General features: G+C 46.5%; 1 long non-coding RNA gene and 1 pseudogene across 2 annotated transcripts in view; one reads left to right on the top strand and one right to left on the bottom strand.

Moving 5' to 3' along the window:
- Nucleotides 1-5,164, top strand: part of LOC104855267 — a 9,215-nt pseudogene extending 4,051 nt beyond the window's left edge.
- Nucleotides 5,165-6,298: 1,134 nt separating this feature from the next.
- LOC104854751 overlaps nucleotides 6,299-8,337 on the bottom strand; it is an 11,452-nt gene continuing 9,413 nt past the window's right edge. For both annotated transcript variants that reach the window (XR_778204.2, XR_004518132.1), the window contains exon 5: nucleotides 6,299-7,008. This is a non-coding gene — a long non-coding RNA (uncharacterized LOC104854751). The remainder of the gene's footprint in view (nucleotides 7,009-8,337) is intronic.

Genomic DNA, 8,337 nt, shown 5'->3' with positions numbered 1-8,337 from the left:
AAAAATAAAAATAAATTAACATTTCTAGACCAATATGGTTGTCCATTTCTGTACAATGCCAAGTCAACACAGTAAATTGGGATGACTTTTTCCAAAGTTGGCAGCACCGTTAAAGTTTCCCAAAATTCAATTTATATATGTGTGTGTGTATGTATGTATATATATGTATATATATGTATGTATATGTGTATATATATATACATACATACATATACATATATATACATATATAAAGACTAATAATAGTACGTTATGCATCGATAGCAGCAACAGCTTTTCCAGGTTCTGCAGTCGTCTGAACAAAATTATAGACATTCAGCACATTCCACTAGAAAAAAAAAAAAGAAAAAAAAGAAAAGAATAATATCCAGACAACAGCAAAGTTCTGCTGCTGCTGTGGTACCTGGCACCATTTTTTCTATTAGCCTCTTAATCATCATCTGGAAAGAGAACATTCTAGAGTAATATCATTAAATGTAGCTCTGATAAAGCACGGTCCCTACTATGTATCATAAAGCAGGTACTAGATATTTTACATTCATAGAGGTATGATACAGTACTGTCCTACATCAATAATACTAGATTCAGTTTTGGTTTGAAATTTACTTTGTCTGCAAATAAGATTGCTACCCCTGTTTTTTTCTGGGCTCCTGTCACATGGAGAATTGTTTTCTATCTTTTCACTTTCAGTCTATGGGCTTCTTTTTGCACTAGGTGTGTTTCTTGTATACAACATATTGTTGGATTTTGCTTCTTATTCCATTTTGCCAGTCTATTTCTCTTGATTGGTGAGTTGAGGCCATTGACATTGCTGGTTATAACTGATATGTACTGACTTATTATTGACATGTTATTGGCCTTTTGTTGACTCTTTTTACTTTTTCACCTTCTCCTTTTAATTTCTTGCCTTGCCTATTTGATTTGCTCTGTTGGGCCTCATGGTGTTGTTGCCTTCATTGTCTTTTTCTAGGATCTTGTTTAGAATTGCTTGTAGTGCTGGTTTGGTATTCATGTAGTTTCTCAGGTGTTCTTTGTCGTGGAAGTGTCTTATTTCCCCATCCATTTTGAAAGAGAGTTTTGCTGGATACATCAGTCTAGGTTGGAGGTTGTTCTCTTTTAGTACTTGAAATATCTCATTCCAGGCTCTCCTTGCCCCAAGGGTTTGTGTTGAAAAGTCTGCTGTGATTCTGATGGGCTTTCCTTTGTATGTGATTTGTTTCTTTTCTCTTACTGCTTGTAGTATTTTGTTCTTCTGTTGGGTTTCTGGGATCTTGATTATTATATGTCTAGGTGTAGATTTTTTTTGATTGTAGCTAGTTGGGGTCCTATATGCCTCAGTTATCTGAATGTCAAATTCTTCCCCTCTGTTTGGGAAGTTTTCTGTCATTAATTCTGCAAACAGCTTTTTTAAGTCATTTGTATTTTCTCCTGCTACTTCATGTATTCCTATCAGTCTTATGTTATTCTTCTTTGCATCATCTAGGAGTTGTTGGATCGATTTCTCATGATCTCTTACTGTTTTTAAGAGACCTCTCTTTTCATGGTCACTGACTGCAATCTTATCTTCTATATCTGAGAGCCTATCTTCGCATTCTTTTATTCTGTTGCGTACACTTTCAATAGAGTGTTTAATCTCCTGGATATCTGTTTGAATCTGTTTTATGGATTCCATTTCTTTCCTATGTTGGGTGTTTATTTTTTCCATTTCTTTCTTATGCTGGGCCTTCATGGCTTCTATCATGGTCCTGAGCTCATCTATTTTTTTGTCAGTTTCTGCTCTAGAGTCTCGAATCACGACTTCCATTTTGCTCACTATCTCTATGGTTATCTGGGAAATTATTTCTGTTTTGAATTTTTCTAGAGCCTGATTGATCTGTTTTGTTACTTCCTGTGCTTTGAGTTCAGGGTGTCCTGGTGGTTCACTATCGGCCTTTTCATCCTCATTTGCCCTACTGTTTGCCATTGGTGAACTGGAAGTCTGTCCTTGTGTCTTGCTTAAGTGTTTTCTCATTTTAATTTTTGTTGTCAGACTGTCCTTGGTCTAATCTCTGGATTATCACCCAAATCTTCCTGATATAGTTGCGCCCTAGCTTCTGTGTCTCTAACGACCCACAGACATTCTCATCTTCATAACATCAGAGAAAACAGCTCAGCAAATCAACGGCAATGCTTTACCCCAACTGATACAATCAGCAATACATAGAGATCAAGCGCAACTTGGACAATGACCACCTGTGGTAGTCACTAGTCTATCACCCTTAAATCATTTGAATTAAATTGAAATCAAGAAGCAGTCCAGAACATGTCTGCAGTGAACAAATTTTTCAATATAGAATATTTACCATTTAATGGCTCAGACAGAGCAAGGATGCAAGACCCCTGATCTCAGTTAGCTGACTGCTGAACCCCATGACACTGACTGACCTCGGGCTGCAAGGCCCAGATTGAGTTCCCCATCCTTCTGAATGGTTGCACTCCGCAACGTTCTATTACAGGTTTCCCACGCCCTTTCTTTAAAGATGTTCAAAGTTGGGAACTCAGAAAAATACCCTTGATGACCACCTCTGTCTTTGCAGAGTGGGTCCAAAGACTTGCACAGTCAAGAGGTCTGAGAGTGCGGGGGGGGCTTATGGGGGTTCAGGGGCGCTACCTTCCCAGCGCTTGAGCGATGGCGGCTGGGTCGGGAGCAGGCGTGGTTCTCCTTCCCGCGGTGGATCGGGCCCGGCCTACCTTATATAGTTTATTTTTCAAATGAAGCTATAAGTGCATCAACTTCCTAGCAATGAATCAAACAATGTGCAAAATATTATTGTATATTGTTGTATATTGTATTTTTCATTAGGAAAATGCCAATCAAACCCACAATGATGTAGTGCTCTCACCCACTGGAGAAGTAATCAAAAAGACAAAATGTTGGCCAAGCCCTGGGTAAGTCAGGACCCTTCCACATTGCTGGAGGGAATTTGCAAGGTGACCTCGCCTCTAAAAACAGGTTAGCAGCTCCCCGGACATTCACATACAGACCTTGTGACCCAGCAATCCCACTCCTAGGTACAAAATCCCCAGGAGACTGACACTATGCCCACACGAAAACTTGCCCGCTACGTTCACAGCAGCATTATCCAGCACTGCCCCAAAGCATTAACAGCCCTAATGTCTATCAGCTGGTAAGTAAATAAATATGTTATTCGGCCCTAGAAAGAAATGAGGCTTAGCCACACATTATGGCAAACATCTGTATTTCCGGCTACTAAGGAGGCTGAGTCAGGAGGATGGGGAGTTTAAAGCCAATTGGGGGAATTTGGGGAAACCCTGTCTGAAAATAAGTACAGAGGGTAGGGGGTGTAGCTAGGTGGTAAAACACTTGGCTAGAACGCTTGAGACCTTGGGTTCAATCCCCATGCACACATTCAGGTACACACACGCACACACACACACACACACAAAAAAAAAAAAAAAAAAAAAAAAAAACAGGCGAATTTTGTGGTGTATAAACTGCATCTCAATTTTTATATTTTTTTAAAACATTATTGCCTTGGTGGTGCACATCTGTAATCCCAGCACGCAGGAGGCTGAGTCAGGAGGAACACCACAAGTTCAAGCCCCGCCTGGACTACATAGTGAGATCCTATCTCAAAAAACCAAATAAATGAAGCAAGTTATTGTGTGAAATCAAATGGACTAGAAAACTCAATGTGTAAACATATCAGTTACTCTCAAATTCCAGATCTAATACAATCCCAATCAAAATTCCTCTGCCCCCAAATTAATAAGCTGATTCTAAAAGCTATACAGAAATGCAAAACAAAAGCTATCTATATAAAGTACAAAAACAAAGAACAAAACTAGAGAAGCTTCTGTGCTGATACTGTGAACTCGGGAAAGCCAAGTCATTCAGACAGCGGGGAAATCAGTCCAAGAACAGAAGAGAATCGCTCCCCAAACAACCGCACTCCAGCCACCCACACACCTGATTCGGGACAAAGGTGACAGCAGTGGGGGCTGGGTCAGCTGGAGAGAATGTCCCAGGAAAAAAGCTGTAACCTGACCCTGGTTTTAGCTTCCTGTGGCTTTTGTAAAAAAAATTACCAGAAGCTTGGTGACTTAAAACAACAGAACTCTAACTAGAATTAGAGTTCCCACTTGACCCAGCCATCCCTCCGCTGGGTAACTTTCCAAAAGAATTAAAAGAATCATACCACAGTGATATATGCTCACCCATGATTACAGCGGCACAGATTGTCACAGCTAAAACTGGGAAACAGCCCAATTGCCCATCAGTTGGAGACTGGATAAAGATGATGTGGTTTTTCTATAAATGGAATATTACTCAGCCTTAAAGAATGAGAAACTAGCCGGGCGTGGTGGTGCACGCCTGTAATCCCAGCACTCAGGAGGCTGAGGCAGGAGGATCACTGTGAGTTTGATACCAGCCTGGGCTACATAGTGAGTTCCAGGTCAGTCTCAACTACACAGTGAGACCCTGTCTCAAAAAATAAAAAAGAGGTAAACTAGACCAACCTAAAACATTTAACAAGGTGAAAGAAAAGGAAAGCCACAGATGGGAAGAGGTAGTCACAACACACACTGCAGAGACCTGCTCAGAATAGTGAAAGATTTCTCACAAATCAATCTGAAAAAAGCAAAAAGCGGGGGCGGGGAGCTTAACAGACGAAAGTGGGAATCAAACTGGTAAAAAACTCATGGAAAAGCACTTGGCTTCTTTAGTCCCTAAAGTGCTGCAGATTGACCGGTAGAGCTCTGTACACAGAGAACTGGTAGGAAAAGAGCAGGTGGCACACATCTGTAATCACAGCACTCAGGAGGCTGAGGCAGGAGGATTGCTTGAGTTCAAGGCCAGCCTGGGTTATGTAGCAAGACTCTGTCTCCAACCTCCCTCCACCACCACCCCACAAAAAAGAGCAGAAAATGCCCAGTGTCCACGGGGATTCAGAACCTATGACCGGTGGGCACATGAACCACGTTGTCCTTGGGAAAACTTCACTCTTCTGCTGAATTAGAAGACATGCAGACTGCCCGGCCATGCCACCTGGGCACTTGTGCCCATAGAAGGGGCACGTGTGGGCCCCCAAAGCCTCACGGCGTTGTTCCCAGCAACACTATGTCCTCAGAGAAGCCTGGAGACTCCCCAGTACGCTACTGAGAGCAGCAAGCATGAAATAAAATGGGTGAACCCACACAGAGGAGGGTTCCACAGCGACGCAGGCACCGCACGGGTGACACCGCGAAGACAACAGAGCGGAAGAGGGCAGGCAGGGCAGGGTGGCGCCTCAGCAAAGCAGGCCCAGCTGGGCTGGAGGTCAGGCGGCTTCCCTTGGGAGGGCTGTGGGAAGGGTACAAGGGAGGGCTTGAAGGCCAGTCCTGGATGCTGGGCACATGCCATTTTACATATACAATATACTTTTTTTTTTTTTTGCATTGCATTGCAGGGGATAGAACTCAGGGCTTCTCCCATGTCAGGCAAGTGCTCTACCACTAAGCTGCATTCCTAATTTTTTGTTTTGTTCTGTTTTTTTCAGATAGGATCTCTCACTACGTTACCCAGGCACCGGCTGTGAATTCCTGGGCTCTAGTGATCTTCCAGCTTCAGCCTCCTGAGAGGCTGGGGAGACAGGTGCATGCCACTGTGCCTGGCCAGATATATAAGAGCTCCATCAACACTGTGTCCTTATTCCTTGGTTATGAGCTGAATTGTGTCTCCCCCCGCCGATTCACATCTCGAAGTTCCAACACCCCAGTACCTCAGAGTGCGATCGTGTTTGGCAACAGCAGTTCCACAGAGGCTGTTGAGTTAGAATGAGGTTATGATGGAGGCCCTGCGTCCTTAGAAGAGAAAATCTGTTCTAGGACCTGCTCAGCAGAAAATGCTGTGGAGACAGGCGGAGGAGGCATCTGCCTCTGCCAGTCTAGCGAGAGAAAGGCCTGAGATGCAGCAGCCGGCCTCACCTCCATCCCGGGCTTCCTGCCCCAGAAGTTAGAGAGAATAAATTCTGCTGCTTCTGCCCCCTCAGTCTGTGGCGCTTTGTCTTAGCACCCCCAGCAGACTCATAGGACCCCAAACAGAAAGTAAATGTTGCCAGGTGAACTACGTAATGAGACCCTGTCTCAAAAAACAAAGCAGGGGGCCGAGGATTTAGCTCAGTGGTGCCACCATCTGCCTTGCAAGTCCAAGGTCCTGAGTTCAATCTCTGGTACCAAAAAAAACAAAAAAGCAGAGCTGAGCATTTAGTTCAGTGGCACCATGCCTGCCTCCCAAGTGCAAGGTCCTAAGTTCAATCCCCAGGACCCCCCAGAAAAAGCAAAAGCAAAGGAAAAAATATTAAATGTAATTCTGTGGAATAAATGAAAGTACAGACCTGGATGTTGAATGCCAGCGTTGCCAGCATTTGCTTTGGAAGAGTTTGTGGAGGAGGAACACAGGATATACACGTGTGTATCTACACGGTACTTGCACACATGCATGTGTACACACGTGTGCACAGATCATGCAGGGAGAATATGGGAGAAAAAGCCTGGAGTTTGGAAAATGTCAGACCCAGAGAGGCTCCCAGGGCCAGGAAACCAGAAGGGGCCACCTCACGGCTCCCCTGCACCCCTTCACCTTCCACACGACCCTGAGAAGTCGAGGTCACCCTCGTCTGCAGACTCATGCCCACCCCCAAGCACCACCTGATTTTCGCCTGTGGTTAGTCCCGTGTGGGCAGGGTGTCACGTAGCAGCTGCAGGCTGTCTCAGAGTGGCAGGTCGCAGCCTCTCTGAACTTCAGTCTCTTCTTCTGAAAAATGATGCATTAACTCCCTTGTACCGCGGCTCTGAGCAGGAGGAAGGATGTGTGTGGAGCGACTGCTGGACGGTGGGTCCCTGTGAGTGGCTGTGACGATCTTTCTTTGCACTGTGGGGTCTGGGCCGCATCCTCTTTCCGCACCGCTCCAGGATGAACACACGGTGGCGCCCGCGGTCCGCAGCGCAGCAAGGTCTCCTCTACTCCTAGAGGTGGCAGGGAGCAGAGCAAGGGGGGGGGGCGTACACTCTCTGGAAGGTGTGGGGGGGCCTCACGGTCCCCGGAGAGGCTGGGAGCCAGGGTGGAGCTGTTCTCCGATGGGAAGAGAACCAGCTTAGGATTTTGAAGTAGGTTGAATGGTGTCCCCTACCCCAGACATTTGTCCCCTGGAACCTGCGAGGGTACCTTATTTAGAAAAGCGGTCTTGCTGCCCATGGTGCCCCACGCCTGTAATCCCAGCACTCAGGAGGCTGAGGCAGGAGGATTGCTGTGAGTTCGAGACCAGCCTGGGCTACATAGTGAGTTCCAGGTCAGTCTCAAAACAAAAAAACAAAAGCAGTCTTGGCAGAAAGATTAAGATAAGGACTCACGATGAGAGCATCCTGGCTTAGCCAGGTGGGTCCCAAATCCAACGACACCAGGAAGAGAAGACACAGACTCCGAAACTATCACTTGGAACTGGGCAGAGGTTGGCAGATGGGGCGACCGGGAGCTGGAACAGGGACCGCTGCATCACAGAGACTTCAGGCTTCCGTCCTTGTGGTCATTTGCTTTGTTTTATTTTTGTTTTTTCAAGACAGGGTCTCACCATGTCCCACAAGCAGGCCTCAAACCTACGGTGATCCTCCTGCCTCGGCCTATGTGCCACCACATCTGGCCTTCGTGCTGATTTGTTAGAGCAGCCACAGGGAATTGATTCAGATGTTTGAATTCTCACACTGGCTCTCAGCCTGCTGAGCTCACCATAGCCTGTGGATGGCGCCCGTGACCCCAACTCCTTGGCCCACAATTTACCTTCAAACCCTGTGTGCCCCACCCCCACCCCAAGCACACAGGCTCTGTCCCTCCTCTATGCTCAGTCTGGGCTGCTCTTCCCTCACTGCGCCCCTGGAAAACTCCTACACCTCCTTCAAGGCCTTCTTTAGGCCACCCCTCCCACGTGTATTTCTATTCTGAGCCAGAGGCCCCAGCTCACCCGGCTCCTCCTCCCGCAGCCCAGGGAGTCCACTCACTCACTGGCTCAGCACCCTCAGCTCAGCCACACGTGCCCCCATTAGTCCTCACTGCCCTGCCCCTCCTCGAGCTGCCCCCTTAACCCAGGCCTCCCCTCCCGCCCAGGACACTGTGCCACCTCCTCAGCAGTCTCTACCAGGGGCTGGCACCTCGAGTCCATCACACTCTAGAACCCTGGTGCCAGGGATTTAGCACAGTGGTTCCACCGCCTGCTTCACAAGAGCAAGAACCTGAGTTCAATCCCCTGTACCAAAAAAAAAAAAAAAAAAAAAACACCCCGTGCGCCCCACCTCTGCGGCGAG

This window comes from Fukomys damarensis, unplaced genomic scaffold (assembly GCF_012274545.1).
Source record: "Fukomys damarensis isolate Sample0158 unplaced genomic scaffold, DMR_v1.0_HiC HiC_scaffold_19, whole genome shotgun sequence".
Taxonomy (NCBI): Eukaryota; Metazoa; Chordata; class Mammalia; order Rodentia; family Bathyergidae; genus Fukomys; species Fukomys damarensis.
Note: the sequence above shows the minus strand (reverse complement) of the source record. Positions and strands in the feature narration are given on the sequence as shown.